The sequence below is a fragment of the Equus asinus genome, chromosome 2, assembly GCF_041296235.1.
Source record: "Equus asinus isolate D_3611 breed Donkey chromosome 2, EquAss-T2T_v2, whole genome shotgun sequence".
Taxonomy (NCBI): Eukaryota; Metazoa; Chordata; class Mammalia; order Perissodactyla; family Equidae; genus Equus; species Equus asinus.
In genome coordinates this window covers 193,049,452-193,066,222 of record NC_091791.1, presented here as the reverse complement: position 1 = coordinate 193,066,222, position 16,771 = coordinate 193,049,452, and the positions used below count along the sequence as shown (strand labels likewise).

The 16,771-nt window shown below is 43.3% G+C and overlaps 1 long non-coding RNA gene across 1 annotated transcript in view; it reads left to right on the top strand.

Annotated features, from left to right (window-relative positions):
• LOC123283148 (uncharacterized) overlaps positions 1-16,771 on the top strand; it is a 52,150-nt gene that overhangs the window by 22,725 nt on the left and 12,654 nt on the right. The window lies entirely within an intron of this gene.

Sequence of the window (16,771 nt, the reverse complement as noted above, 5' to 3'; positions counted from 1 at the left end):
TCTCGTGCCTGCCTCTCTATTCAGGTCTCCACTAAATGCCCCTCACCTCCCCCAGTCATTCTCTAACACGTCCCCCTGCTTTAGTTTGACAGTCGTTATCACCTGTTATATTCTTGTTTATCTGTGTATTGTCCATCTCCCCTAGTTAGAATGTCAGTGCCTGTGAGCAGGGACCCCCGCTGCCCTGTTCACCACTGCATCTCCAGTGCTCAGAACAGTGTCCAGCAAACAAAAAACTTGCAATAAGTGTTTACTGAATTAAGGAATCCTTCAATATAAATCCCTGAATATAATGGTTTAAAGAAAAACACTTTATAAAATCAAGCCTTTATTGGTAGCAATAGTAGTATTCTAGTGTATAAGTAAACTAAAATAAATTTAGCTTTCAAAAACATTTTTTCAAACCAGAACAGGAGGAAACATCAGTAGACAGACTAAAAATCAGTCATACAAACACAGAATGTGTCTTCAGAGTTCCTTCCTCGCTGCATCTCCCTGTGTTTCAGATAGAGTGGTATTATGCCTATTTCTGTCTTGAGACAGATTCTCCCACTTCGTAAGAATTTTTGTGGCATTCCTGAAATTCTCTCTTCCCAGTGATTCTCAATGAGCAGAGACAGGGAGCAAAGACACAGCTCTGACTCCCTGGTAAAGACAGGCACAGGAACACCTACAGAGCCTTTGCCAGTCTGCCCTGCTGCCGTTGGAGCTTTGCTGTAGAAATGTGAAGTGAGGAGCCTGTCCACTGGCCCTGGAGGAGCACATGGCCTTCAGCCAGACGTGGGTATGGGCTTCCGCGGGCCCCGTGACACCATGCGCAGCTGACTCGACAAAGAGGGCTGCACCCTGCCCGTGTGCCACGACAGAAGCCCCAGTCAACATTTCAGGCAGGCAGTGAACTGCTCCTGGGAACATCTGGATTTGAGTGCACAGTAGGTCAAGCCACGTAATTCTACTGGAGGCAGCATATCGCTCATGTCATGGAAGAACTAATCAAATTCAGACTTCATCCTTTGCTAGACATGTTTTTCTTTTCTGCACCAAAATGATCCCCATCCCCCAGCCCCTAAAACTTCCAACTCCTTTGAAAAATGGCAAAAGCTGAGGTTCCCATCACCATACTGCTTGCCTTCTGGGATCCCCAGGAGAAAAGGCAACAATCAAACATGATTTGAACAAACAAAATAAAACATAATACAAAAGAGGGCCAGTTCCTGGAAAGACAAAAGGGCCTGCTCTGCACGTGCCCTAGTCTCTGTTACAGATTTACTGGTGGAATGGCCACCCCAGAAGGCACTGGGAGGAGCCCACATGCCAGAAAGCACTCTGAGCCTGTCCAGTTTGCTGTTGAATGACTGAGAGTTTTCCTGTGACAGTCCACTCTTGGCATAAACCAGCCACTTTTCAGGACCTGGGCTGTAGCTTGTCTGCGGTGTAAGAGCTATAAGGAAAGCCAAACGGAGCCACCAGAGAAAACTTCATCAAAGGAGCTCAATCTGGGATCCCCACAATATTAACTCAGGTGACGTGTCGGTGTCCTTCACACCTCTGCTTCTGAGAAAGTAGGCACCTGGGTTTCACTCTTACCTGTCAAGTGCTGTATCTACACGAACGCAACCTCCAAGCATCCTTTTAACTAGACGGTCACTGCATGAATGGTGAACCAGAGGGACACTCCCTGAAAACTAAGATTTTGGCCTAACAGATACCTCTCCAAATGCATGCTCTTTACTTTTCATATTGTATATGTAGTTTCACAGGAATTACCTCTGACGACGACGCTTTCAACATACTGGTGGGAGTAAGTACAACGTTTACGTCCCTGGGGGAGAAGTGAACTGCCACCCTCACCACTCCACCGTGACCCACCACAGTGCCACCACTGCTGCTGCAGCTCCTCAAGGCGAGGGTTGGCGCTCACCAGCCACTGCTCTCAGCACCGAGCACATTACCTCACTGAAGCCTCACAGTACCCCTGTGAGGTCGATACCACTATTATTCCACCTCACCCACGAGGAAGCTAAAGCACAAAGAGGGTCAGTAACCTACTCAGGGGCACACAGCCAGACTGGTGGTGACAGGATGAGAACCTAGGTAGGACACCAGACAACCGCAGTGGAGAATGTGAACATGATGCCATCTCGCCCTCCAGCACCACTCAGATATGGAGGGGACAGATGTGCAGATGGTCACCACCATCCTGGACGCCTGAATCCACGTTGACTTCCTCGGCCTCAACTGCCTACACGGAGGACAGAGACGTAAGGCATAGAAGCTGAAGGAGCACCCGGACGACACCCTTCTCTTTGCCTGCTTTCCCAATTCATACTCGCCTTCGTTCTTGCCCAGCCATGCACATATGGTCCTCAGAGTCTCATTTTCAGCAACCTCCTCAATTATGCGCTTTCACTGTTCCATAAATACCCATGTATTTGCCAGCCTTGAATCCTGGTACTGGGCTCATGGGGTCTCAGAACACATCTGTCCCGTCTCGTTGCTCGGCTGCTTCCCAGGCTTGTCACTGCCTCCTTCACCATCCTTGCCTCCCTCTCACTCTCCGCCCACCAGCCAAGCCCTGGTTACAGCCCAGCTGGGCTGCTCCAACAGCCTTCTCTCTGGTCACCTTGTCGTCTTTAGCGACCCACTCTTTCCAGCCATCCTGGTTCCTGCCAGCAGACTCGTCTCTGTCACGTTACTCCTTTCACTCAAGTATAGACAATTCATTGCTGATCATATCAAAATCCAAATTCCTTTGCCTGACTTGTAAAGCCTCCATAATCTCATCCCGCCCCATCTATTCAATTTTCTTTCCCACACAGTCCAATACATACCCAGTGAACCAGTCAGGCTGTTGTCTTAAGAGTAGACTGGTGACCCACATGACTCTACAACTATTATTTTTCCCCTCTCGTGTGACCTCCCCATTATTCAGGTTGCCAGCTAGCTAAATTTTACCCACTATTCAAAGGCCCAGCTCAAATCTCAATTATTTAATTAAACTTTCTTCATTGCTGTAGCACACACTGATCATTTCTTTCTCTTACCTCCTATTACATTTACAAATTAGTAAAAATTTGAATAACAGTAATGATAGACTAACCTCTACTAAGCATTCACTATGCACAACGATGAACAGTTTTGGAGCACGCATAATCTACAAAAGGCCCTCAGTGGTTCCCAGTGAGCTTCACTGCATCCGTCCTCCACATGCTCGACACGCACTAAAGATGGAAACCCACAGGACTCAGTGGTTCCCAGTGAGCTTCACTGCGTCCGTCCTCTACATGCTCGACACGCACTAAAGATGGAGACCCACAGGACTCGGTGGTTCCCAGTGAGCTTCACTGCGTCCACCCTCCACATGCTCGACACGCACTAAAGATGGAAACCCACAGGACTCGGTGGTTCCCAGTGAGCTTCACTGCATCCGTCCTCTACATGCTCGACACGCACTAAAGATGGAGACCCACAGGACTCGGTGGTTCCCAGTGAGCTTCACTGCGTCCGTCCTCCACATGCTCGACAGGCACTAAAGATGGAAATCTACAGGTGAGCTATCAGCAATCAGTGACAAAATTAATTAGAATTTTTGGAGGATTATAGGACAGGGGACGTTGATAATTCTATCCTGGCCAAGAACTAGGTCTTCTGTTTTTATTAAAAATCAGGTAGCAGGGGCCGGCCCCGTGGTCGAGTGGTTGAAATCTCACGCGCTCTGCTTTGGCAGCCTGGGTCTGTGGGTTCGGATCCCAGGTGCAGACCTACACCACCTGATACTCATGCTGTGACGGTGACCCACAGATAAAATAGAGGAAGATGGCATCGACCTTAGCTCAGGGCTAATCTTTCTCAAGCAAAAAAAAGAAGTTTGGCAACAGCTGTTAGCTCAGGGCAAAACTTCCTCACCAAAAATCAAAATCAGGTAGCAATAAGATTTCCCCAAGTAACCAAATATTTGCACCACAATATTATGGATTTTCTCCCAATCTCTTCCAATGCTTTTTTTCTTTTAACAACTATGGTTAGTATAGACATAAATTCAGCAAAGATAAATATCATAGTAAAGATGGGGAAAGGTTATGATTTAGACTAAAGCTTTAATGTTTTTTAAAAGTCACCATTATCTCTTATATTCATATAAGGCATAATTTCCACTTTCTCATTTCCACACCCATTCTATGAAGAACATCACATGGAAAAATTCACAAGATTCCTCTTCTTTCTCACTTCAAATCAAAGCTTCAACAAAGGCCAAACCACAGAGAAAAAAATTTTATTTCAAATTTCTTACATTGGCTTAACTACAATTCATGAATTCCTGAGCGAACTTTCAGAAGCCGTAAAGAACTGACCAGATGCGAACAGTTACCTCCCCACAGTCAGCTTGGTTTGAGTTTCCGCTGACTACTGCTCCCTTTCACCGGGGCCAGCATTTTTCCTCACTTGAAAAGGAAACTAGATGAGAAGAGAGAAAACCATCTAATATGTGGTCTTTCTTCATAGTTGCTTAAAGCCTCAGCTTATCAGGACTTCCTTCATTGCCAACTGAAGTCAGAAACATGACACATCCACTCCTATAATAATTTCAGTTTTAGAGATAAGGTGGCTTGAAAAGCATCCTCTTGGAGAAGCCAGTTTTCAAACCGAAATCACTCAGTGAAAACGTTATTTCACATTAAATAACGTTTTATATTTTTCCCCCTCGTTATAGAAAATCACCAGCTCACTGTGGAAGACTTGGAATACGCTCTTCCTTCCTCTTTCATCAATCTTTGCTAATCTAAGTTAAGGCTTTTAGACCTAAGTAAATCTTTTTTTAACAATAGGTACTAGCTTTTGCATGGAGTTTTGTAATCATATTCAAAACTATTATTTCTTTTATATTTTAATAGTCTCCAACGCTCACTGCAAGTCCTTTTGTACTTTTGTGTGTGCGTCCTCATGCCAGTTCACCTGTTGATCAATGGGACTGCAAATTCAAACACCTTTTTTTCAAGAAGGGACCATGTGGGGTATATTTTCTGCCTCCTGTAAATCTGAAGATGAATTCCTACAGCCTCTGCACATGAACGCCATGTTGGGTGAACATGGAATTCTTGAGACACAACCTGGTCTTCTAGAACAGTCTTTCAGCCTTCAGAATTGAGAAGTCTGAGACCAGCTTGATGTCTGTTTCACTAGTGACCTGCTCCTTTCTGTCTAAATGCCTGAAAGATTCTTTCTCTAACCTGGAAACTCTAACATCTTAGAAGATGTGTCTCTGTGCAGGTCTGGTAATTTTGGTTTTCCCCCACATCTTCTCCAGCTCAGAAGAGTTTTCTTCTGATCTGTTCTTGACTGTTGCTTCCAGTGTTTGGTTCCTTTCCTTTGTTGGGAGTAAATTAATTGTTAGATTGGATCTGTGCTTTCTGCCTCCTCTGTCACGATTTCCGTCTTGTTCTCTTGTTCCTTATTTTGTCACCCACTTTACTGGTCTGATCTCCGCAGAGTCTTCTCTGTATTTACTCTCTTCAGGGCAGGTTTTAAGTCAGCTCGTCTGCTTCTGGCAGATATGCCCTCATTTCTTGTTTCAGTCTTTGCAAATCTTCCTTCATCCCAGTCTGTTTTCTCCTGATGGCCCCTGACTCCCATCTCATAGTGGCTATGCCTTCTCATACCTTTTTGAGAATATCAAAAGTAAGTCTGCTAAAACCTTTTTCTCTTTCTTGAAGAAATTTATTTTCAGATATATAATCTTGCTTCAAGTTTTAAAGGAAAGCTTTCTTTCCCTTATCTTGCAGTGTTCTTTTCGTAGGTCCCTTTGGGCATTTTTTCTGTCTATTCATATGGAAGAGAGAACAGTGTGCTCAAGTGTGGCGCTTGCCGGCAGACAGTCTTGGTGAAGGGTCTGCACAGTCCCTCACTTTCCTCTGGGCACAAGCCAAGCAGGTCTGAGGGTGAACTGACACACACAGACCTCGGTCGCCCGCCAGGCTCCACCAGGTATCAGCTACCGCAGGCCTCCAAGTATTCGGCTGGGGCCGCTCCTGCTCTAATGGCTGCAATTTCTCACTAGTAGGAGAGAGACTGAGAGGCCACCTGCTGTTCTGCTCTGCCCTCCCTGCATGCATTGCCCCGGCCCCCTTCTTGCCTCTCTCCCTATTGCACAACCAGCCACTTTGGACACAACACCTCTGCTTGTCTCCATCTATCTCCTGCCCGGCTGTGGTCTGGGGGCCACAGTCTCTGAACGGACGTGGAGAGAGAGAAGCTGAGGGTTTGGGTGGAAGGCATGACTATGGAATGACTCCGGCTGGCTCAAAAGACAAGTTTTTTCCCAGTTGGACCATCTGCTTTTCTGGCCAGTGTGGCTCCTGGGTCCTGAAATAGTCGGGGCCTATGATGGGGGCAGGGTGCTTTCCAGTCTCCCTGCACCACTGGGCTTCTCTGGCTCAGCACACAGGGCAGGTCGATTGTCATGTTAAGATGCTTCTCAGTCCGTCTCACTGACAATTACATTAGCAGACAGTCCCTGTGGGCCTCAGCAGATGGCCTTTCTCTATCTTAAATTTACAGTGTAGTGTTCTTCCTTTTTTCACTCTTTTGTGCAGTTTCATGGGTATTTTTGTGAAAAGTTTTGGAGAAGGCATCTCAAATATTATCTGCCTCCTCCTCTGATGACCTGGGAAGTTTGTAAATAAGAATTGTAAGTATTGCTAGCTAGAATGACACAGGTAACCTGTAACAGCACATCTATATTAGGTTTTGAACGCAACACAAGGGGAAACAGATTTTCTCATGCCACTCAGAGATTCAAAGGACAGAGAAATCATGAATTATGCTAATAGCACCATCATGGCTCATGGTCTACGCAGAGAGGCAAAGAAAGCTGCCAGACTCCAAGTGGCCACACCTTCTCAGAACATGGGGGTAAGAACATTCTCTAAGGCTGAAAGTATTGCCAATATGGAAAGGATAAATCAGCCCAGCAAAAGTTACTCCAGAGCTCATAGTGCTTCCCAACTCTACAGCAAGGAGAACAGCTTGTTCATCCAACTGGACCAAGAAAAACAAGTATTTCTCAGATGCAAGGAAGAGGCAGGGAGACCCACACGCGTGCTGAAACAAGCATCGCTGCTCTCTTGGCAGGACCTCCTTACACTGGGAGTGGGGATTGTCACAGCTGATGGCTCTCTTACTAAGATCAGCTATCACCCTTTACGCTGAGCCAGTGAGCAAGCTCTCACTTTCCACATGAGGGTTTCTCTGCTTTAGGGAAAGTCTGGGCAGAAAGAATGTGGCTCTACTGTGGAATGGATAACAGAACTTAATTCTGGAGTCCAGTGTTAACATCCTCACTCTAGCCACAGTCATCTGATACAGTGAAATGACCCAGGCTGTGAAAAAAACACTCCATATGATTTTTGTTTTTGCCTATCTTTCCAATATCCAAATGCCTTCTGTGGTCCCCCATTGCCTTCACACTCAATCCCAAACTTCTGAGTATGACTTTCAATATCCTTCTCAAATTTACCCTCTACCATCCCCAAGGTGGGCTACTCTCCAGTCTGGCCCATCTTGCTGCATCCCCAATGCTCACGCTCCGTCCATCCTCCTGCCTTTGATGCTGCCTTCTCTTGGTTGGAAGGCTCTCCCCTCTTCCTTTCCACAACCAAAAGTTCAAGCCCACCCTTCTCCGTGAAAACGTCTCCAGCCACACCAGCCCCTGATCTCTGCGGTTGGGACACACTGCCAGCTCCCTGAGGACTAACCCTCCCTGCCACTATAGACCCTGTTGACTCTGTCACTACTATATCCTCTTCTGTGCCACCTAAGCTTAAGGAAATGTCATTCTGTTGTATCCAACTGCTTGTGTTTATGTCTAGTCTCTCAAATTTCCAAGAACAGAGGAATTTCTGAACCTCCTTCTCTATCCTCACTGTGCTAACCACAGTGTTGATGACAAATAAGCACCCAAGCATTTTCCTGAATTGAAGTGAAATTTAAATCAGTCCACACTGTCAAAAGCTGAACCTGCATGTGGTGTGCTGTGTGCCTCTTTGCAGTGAGGCAGCTGGTATTCTGGGTCTAACTGTGTGAGACTAAATGCACAGTGGTCAAGAGCATGGGCTCTGCGTGCAGAGAGACCTGGATTCAAATCTCTTCTTGGCTCCCTTTGCAAATTTAGGGCAAGTTTCTTAGATCCCCTAAGCCAGGACTGTCTCATCTGTAAAATGGGGAAGTCATAGGGTTTTGGTGGAGATCAAATGAGACCATGCAAGCAACATGTTTAGCACAGTCCCGCATACATGGTAGGTGCTGAATAAGTGTTAGCTGTCATGAGTAAGAAGAGTTCCAAGGGGCACCTTCATCTGTCACTCCCTTGAGAACTCTGGGATAGCTCTAAGACAAGCAAAATTTTATTGCATAACATCTTAAGGCTTATTCAGATAAAAAAGTAATGAAAGCATCAAAATTAGCTCTAAGACCAGGACTATCAGTCCTTAGTAGTAAGTGGGAGGCAATGATGCTCCTGCCTCAGAGGTGTGTGGCTGGGAGCAAGAGAAAGGGGCAAGCGGAGGGAGTATTGCTCTAGGAAGGCAGAAAACTCTCTGAGATGGAGCCGAAGCCTGCGCCCTAACCTGGGGCGTCAGCCCTGAATCAGCAAGCAAGGTGCTTGGTGAGACTCCAGACGTTGTCTTCAAATGAAACGTGTACGGGTTCCAACCTGTTCAGATTTCCCAGCTGAGGTGTGTAAAACTGGAAGAACAAGACTACCTCTACGAGGGTGGAGAGCTGTGCTCACTTCCTGGCCAGACCATTGTAGGTGGTCAGAAGCTGTGGTCACTGAGAAGCAATCTGTCAGGTTCAGAGTTAGCTCGGGCGGAAGGAAAGCAGCAGCAGTGATGGCGGGCACATGGGGTCAGAGCTGGAGCCTGCAGGAGCCGGCGGGCGGCTGGGGCAAGGCCACCCTTTCCTGGGAGCCTTTTATAATGAGATAGGCGCTAATGGAACCAAAGGAAAACTGGGAGGTGGCTGAGAGCCACGTGCAGTGTGATTCAAGGCCAAGTCCTGCCTGTCCCCAAGGGTACGCCCCAGAAAGCTGGGGTTGTAAATAATTACCGCAGAGCAGGCGCATCAGCCGAGGCAGACCTGCAAGGCCTATAATAATCATAAGTAATAATAATGGTCCCAGGCCCCACTCTTCCCAGCGCCCTCCCTGCAGCCTAGGTACCCTCATTTGGATGACTCCAAAATAATTTAACTCATTATACCTAATTTGAAAATTATCCCCAAACTGCTCAAGGGCATCCACTAATATTCCAGGGGAACCATTAGGTCTTATCACATGTGGGGGCACATACTCTCCTCAGGAGGCCCGCAGCACATCATTCTTAACTGAATCTGCTAACAGACTTAAAGCAGAACCTGGCGATTAACTTGCTAAAGTGGGTAAACAAGATTCTTGGCGCCTCAGTGCTTGAGGTCTAAGAACACTGCGAAGACTCGCCTGGCTCAAGTCAAAGCAGAGGCCAGGCTAGGGGAAGGGTTGCTCTGAACTCTTGGCAGGACTGCTGCCGCCGTGAGTCCCGTGCAGCCGAGCGGAGGATGAGACTCAGGCTCTGTGTGCTCTCCTCGAACAAGGAGCAGCTGAGCAACTGCTTCCCATCAGCAGCTGAGCAACGAGAAAGGGTCCCTCGAACGTCCCGACATTCTCAAGTTCATAATGGTGTAGCTGCTTAATCTGCACCATTCTGATTAGGGTCTGATTAGGATCCTAGGGCAGCCCTCTGAATCTGTAAACTGTGTCCTTCTCTCATGGGAAACATTCTTACATCATTCCTTGGGTAATTTCCACCTCCATTGTTTTTCTTTACATTTCTATTATTTGAATACTGAACCTCCTAGAGCAATTCTCTCAGGTTCTTGTTATTTATGTACAATTTTCTATCACTGTTGTTTTCTTTGTTGTTGTTTCAGTTGCTGGGAGATTTCTTCAATTTCGCCTTCCAAACATTCTTTTAACATAATATTTTAAAATTTCAATTACCATATCATTTTTCAACAGCTCTGAATGTTTCTTTTTAAAAAGTGAAAGCAGGCCCAGCCCCGTGACCAAACGGTTAAAGTTCCATGTGCTCCACTTAGCTGCCTGGGTTTGCAGGTTCGGATCCCAGGCGCAGACCTATTCCACTCATCAGCCATGCTATGGAGGCATCCCACATACAGAAAATAGAGGAAGACTGGCACAGATGTTAGCTCAGGGTGAACCTCCCTTAGCAAAAATAAATAAATAAATAACAATAGGAATTTTATAATGATAAAAGGAATAATTCATCAAGAAGAACTAACAATTATAAATGTGTATGCATTTGATAACAGAGCCTCTAAATGCATGAGAAAAATTGACAGCATTAAAGGGAAAAGCAGGTAGTTCCACAATTCTATCAAGAGACTTCAGCAACCGTCAGTAACCAAGTCAGAGAAAAACTGGACAAAACACTGCACAAAGATGTGAACAATGTTCAGTCACCATCCAACTGACCTTTAGGGACATGACATCCAGTGACTACAGAATACAGTGCTCTTCACATTTACATGGCACATCCACAAAGACGAACCAGCTACTGGACAATAAAACAGATCAATCAAGTTTGAAGGATTGAAATATGCAGAGTGCATTTTCTGGCCACAATGGAATTAAATAAGAAATCAATAACAATATAGAATCTAGGAAGACCCCAAGTATCTGGAAATTCAGCACCCTCCTAAATAATTCATGAGCCAAAGACAAAACTACAAGGAAAACTAGGAGATGATGTGGGTGAAATGAATTCAGCTCCATCAGCTCTAAAATGCACCTATTGTAAAGTGGAAGAAGTGTAGAATCAGAGAATGAGAAGGCTAAGGAAAGACCTTAGTGGAATAGAAAAGAGACAGACACAACAGGAAGCTATCAAAGCCAAAGCCAGTTTCCAAAAACATCAAGGAAGCTGACAAACCCCAAGTGAGACTGACACAGAGAGAGCACAAGTCGCCACTATGAGGCACAAAGACGGGTTATCACCACAGACCCCAGAGACATTTAGGGGATTAAGAGAACAATATGAAAAACCTTATGTTAATAAACTCAACTATTTAGATCAAATGAAAAGTTACCAAAACTGATAAAAAAAAACAGAACATCTGAATAGTCCTTTACCTATATAAAAACTGAATTTGTCATAAAAATCTTCCCAAGATAAAACTCCTGGTGCAGATGATTTTAGAAGTGAATTCAATAAAACACTCATGGAAGAAATAATACCAACTGTACACAAAACAGAATATAGCAGAAGAGATAATATTGCCCACCTCATTTTATGAGGCCGAATAACCCTAATACCAAAATCTGACAAAAACATTACAGAAAAAAAAGTAAAGACCACTATAGTGAGTACAGACAAAAAATTCCTAACAAATATTAGCAAATTAAATCCTGCAATATTTAAAAAGACTACTACATCATGACCAAGTAAATTTTACCCTAGAGAAGCAAAGTTGGTTTAACATCAAAAGTCAACTATGTAATTCACCATATTCGTAGAATAAAGGAGAAAAACCATATGATCATTTCAATAGATGCAGAAAAAGCATCTGCAAAATTCAATACCCCTGCTCACAATTAAAGAAAGAAAAAGAAACTCATTGCAAACCAGGAGGTAGAGAATTTCCTCACACTGATAAAGATCATCTAAAAACCCACAGCTAACATCATACTCAGCAGTGAAAGACTGAATTGTTCCCCCCAGCGTTGAGAACAAAGCAAGAATACTCTCTTTCACCACTTCTATTCAACATTGTTCAGGAGGTCCTGGAAATAAGGCCAAACTGAAAAAGAAAAATTGTAAAAGAAATAAAACTGTCCTTACTTTTGACTGATATGATGGTGTACATAGACAATCCCAGAGAATCTACAGAATCCATAGAATGCCTATTAGAACCAATAAAACACAGGATATGATGTTGATATACAAACACTTGCATTTTTACAGACTGGTAGCCAATAATTTGAAAATAAATTTTCAAAAACTTAAATTTTCAGTAGTACCAAAAAACGTAATATAGGAGTAAATCTACCAATATTTCTAAGACCTCTACAATGGAAACTAGAAATCATTGTTGACGAAAATTAAAGAAGGCTGAAATAAAGAGCTATACCACATTCATAGATTGGAAGACTCAACATGGTTATGATAGTAATTATCCCCAAATTGATTTTTAGATTCAACAAAATCCTCATCAAAATCCCAGCAAGAAGGGCTGGCCTGGTGGCGCAGTGGTTAAGTGTGCATGTTCTGCTTTGGCGGCCTGGGGTCCACTGGTTCGGATCCCAGATGCGGACACGGCACCGCTCATCAAGCCATGCTGTGGCCGGTGTCCCACATATAAAGTAGAGGAAGATGGGCATGGATGTTAGCTCAGGGCCAGTCTTCCTCAGTAAAAAAAAAAAAAAAAAAAAAAAAAATCCCAGCAAGCTATTCTTTTAAATTAACAAACTTGTTATAAAATTTATATGGAATTGCAAAGAACCTAGAATAACCAAAGCAATCTTTAGAAAAGAACAAAGTTGGAATACTTAGCTTACTTAATTTTAAGAATAACTATAAAGCCACAGCAATAATAAGGGTTTTATACCGGCAAAAAGATAAACACATAGATCAGCAAACAGATTAGAGAATCTGGAAATAAATCTAGACATATGTGATCAGTTTATGACAAAAGTGCCAAGATGATTCAGTGGGGAGAGAAAAGTCTTCAACAAATAGCACTGGATTGCCTGGATAATCCATATAGAAACAAATGAGTATCATTCCTCATCTCACATCATACACAAATGCTAACTCAAAATATTGGATCACAGACCTAAAAGTAAAATCTAAACGTATAAAACTTCTAAAAAACAAAAGTAGGAGAAAACCTTTGTGATCTTGGAGGAGGAAAATGGGCTTCTTAGCACTTAAAAAGTGCAAACCACAAAGAAAGAAATTGGTAGACTGACCTTTTCCAAAAATAAAAGTTTTTGCTTTTCAAAGACATAATTAAAATATGCAAATACAAAAAAATATTCACAACCCACATAAAAGACTTGTGTCCAGAATAAAGAATTCTTATAAACTGACAATAAGACAAACAACCCGCTTTTAAAAATGGGTGAAAGATTTGGACAAATACTTCACAAAATATGATATACAAATGCCCAGTAAGCACCTGGAAAGATGCTCACCATCGCTATTCATCAAGAAAATGAAGATTACAAACACAATGAAGTTTTATAAAGCCATTAGAATGACTAAAATTAAAAAGACTGACCATATCTAGTGCTGGTGAGGGTGTGGGACAATTGGAACTCTCACATACTGCTGTTGGAATGTAGAAGGGTGCAATCACTTGGAAAACAGTTTAATCATTTCTCGGAAAGTTAAATATACACCTACATACAACCAGCTATTCTACTTTTAGATATTTACCAAAGAGCAGCAAAAAACATGTGTGTACACAAAGACTTATACATGTTCAGTGCAACTTCTTTTGTAATTGCCCCAAACTAGAAACAACCCAAATGTTCATCAACATGTGAATGGGTAAACAAACTGTAGATATCTGCGCAATAGAATACCACTAGCCATTAAAAGGAACAAACTACAGTCAAGCACCACACAACAACATTTCGGTCAATGACAGACCATGTATATGGCGGCGGTCCCATAAGATTAATACCACATAGCCTAGGTGTGCGGTAGGCTGTACCAACTAGTTAGTTTAAGTACACTCTGTGATGTTTACACAACGACGAAATCGCCTAATGACGCATTTCTCACAATGTGTCCCCATCGTTAAGCAACGTGTGACTGGATTGATACAGGCAACACCATCAATGACCCTCAGTATCACCACGTTGAGTGAGAGAAGCCAGATGAAAAAAGAGGCCTTGTATGACTCCATTTACTTAGAATCTAGAAAGTGCAAGTTAAGTTATAGTTTCAGTAAACAAATCATGGTTACCTGCAGAGAGAGGTGCAGGGAGGAATGGAATTACAAAGTGGTATGAGGAGACTTTGGGACTGATAGAAACGCACGTTTTCTTGACTGTCAGCGTGGTTTCATGTGTGCATACAAATGTCAAAACCCATCAAATTATATTTTAAATATGTGAAGTTCATTGTTCATCAGTTATAGCTCAATAATATAACAAAAGTAAACCAGAGACAACTATTTTGGTGGATCAAAAAAATAAAAATAGGGGCTGGTCCCATGGCCTAGTGGTTAAGTTCAGTACACTCTGTTTCAGCGGCCCAGCTTAGGTTCCCGGGTGCAAACCTGCGCCACTTGTTGGCAGCCATACTGTGGCCGTGACCCACAAACAAAACAGAGGAAGATTGGTACAGATGTGAGCTCAGGGCAAGTCTTCCTCAGCAAAAATAAATAAATAAATAATAAAAATAAAAATAGTATTTTTTTCTTTTTCACCTCATGACTCCATATATGTTAATTTTCTAAGAATGTTAATCACATTTTCTTCCTGTTTTCCATCTGTTCCCTACGTTGTCTCTTTTTCCTTCACTTTTTTTCTTTTTGTTCATTTTGGTTTCTTTTTTGATACTGAGTCATTCTCTTAATGGCTGGTGGTCGTTGGCTGAGTGGAGGCTCTATGTGTGTGGCAGGGGATGAGCTTGATCACAGGTGGAGTTCATCACTGGCTGATCTAGCAGGATCCAGCTTTCTTGTTGGAGCACTCCTGAATTTCAGTTTCTGCAGGCCCTGTCTCCTGGACTTGTCTGTTTCCCTGGAGACGACTCCTTCAGCCTCCTGCTTTGGGAACATAAGCCTGCCTGCCAGCATTCTGGGGCCAAGTTGGGTAGGAGGTCTTACCGTTCAGCATGCAGCTCTTCCTTCCTATTTGCAGCCCCCTACCTCACTACCACCCCAGGTTCTGTCTGATGCCCCCAAGTCCTGAGCCCCTGGCACTACATCTCTTGAGCTAGGATCTCTGGCTTTGGCTGTGATAGGGAAGTGTAGGTGCACAGACAAAGGGAGGGGATAGTTTTTGCTAACCCAGTTCTTCCATTCCCAGCTCTACTCCCATTCCTACACCTCAGGAAAACCTGACTCTTCAATTCTCCGGCCCTTCTGAGGTTCTCCAGCATAAATTAGCTGGCTTTTGGCATACACTCTGCTCCCTTTGTTCCAAGTCAGGTACCACTTCTGTTTTCTGTCTTCTACAATGTGTCTTCTCCTCTGCCGTTGATTCTTCTCCTGTTCTCATTATGCTGGCTTTACATGCATTTCATTCCTTCACTGTCATTATAGTTGAGGGTTTGATTGGAGCAGAGACAAATATGAGTATAACTGTTCTTTACTGAAACATCAGGGGAAACATGATGACTGTATTTAATATTCAAGTTCAGAAGGCTGCTGTGGGCAACGGACCAACACATCTTCCATGAAGGCCTACAGTGTGTCCAGCAGGGTGCTAGGTGTTGGAAGCCCTGAAGCCCATCGTGTGCAGCAACTGCACCGGACTCCTCACTGAGACCTGTGTCAAGGCCATTTGTAAGAGTTTCTGGCATTGACAACACCACATCCTGTTTTGGTGTTTCCCAACAGCCCCCAAGACCTTTCCCATGGATTCGTTCTGGGCACTTTTATTTTATTTCATTTTTTGAAGATTGTATTTTATTGAGGTCATAATAGTTTATAACACTGTGAAATTTCAGTTGTACATTATTATTTGTCAGTCACCATATATATGTGCCCCCATGCTCACCCCTCAACCCTTCTCCCCTCTGGTAACCACTAAACTGCTGTTCGTCTGTGTGTTAGTTTATCTTCCACATATGAACAAAATCATACACTGTTTGTCTTTCTCTGTCTCACTTATTTCACTTGACAAATACCCTCAAGGTCTATCCATGTTGCAAATGGGACAATTTTATCTTTTTTATGGCTGAGTAATATTCCATTGTGTGTGCGTGCGCGTGTGTGTGTGTGTGTGTGTGTATACACACATATATATATGTGGTGTGTATATATATGTGTATACCACATCTTCTTTATCCAATCAGCAGTCATTGGGCACTTGGGTTGCTTCCATGTCTTGTCTATTGTGAATAGTGCTGCAGTGAACACGAAGGTGCATAAGTCTCTTTGAATTGTTGATTTCAAGTTCTTTGGATAAATACCCAGCAGTGAGATAGCTGTGTTGTATGGTATTTCTATTTTTTATTTTTTGAGAACTCTCCATACCGTTTTCCATAGCAGCTGAACTAGTTTGCATTCCCACCAGCAGTATATGAGGGTTCCCTTTTCTCCATATCCTCTCCAACTTTGTTATTTTTTTGTGTTGGTGATTATAGCCATTCTAACGAGTGTAAGGTGATATCTTAGTGAAGTTTTGATTTGCATTTCCCTGATGATTAGTGATGCTGAACATCTTTTCAAGTGCCTACTGGCCATCTTTATATATCTTCTTTGGAAAAATGTCTGTTCAGATCCTCTGCCATTTTTTGATGGGGTTGTTTTTTTGTTATTGAGTTGTATGAGTTCTTTATATATTTTGGAGATTAACCCCTTGTTGGATATATAATTTTCAAATTTCTCCCAGTTGGTGGGTTGTCTTTTTGTTCTGTTCCTGGCTTCCTTTGCCTTGCAGAAGCTCTTTAGTCTGATGAAGCCTGGGCATTTATTTTTGATGTGGAAACAGTATGGCCTTTAGAGGCAGAAGAAGCAAACAGTTTCAGTCAATAGGGTA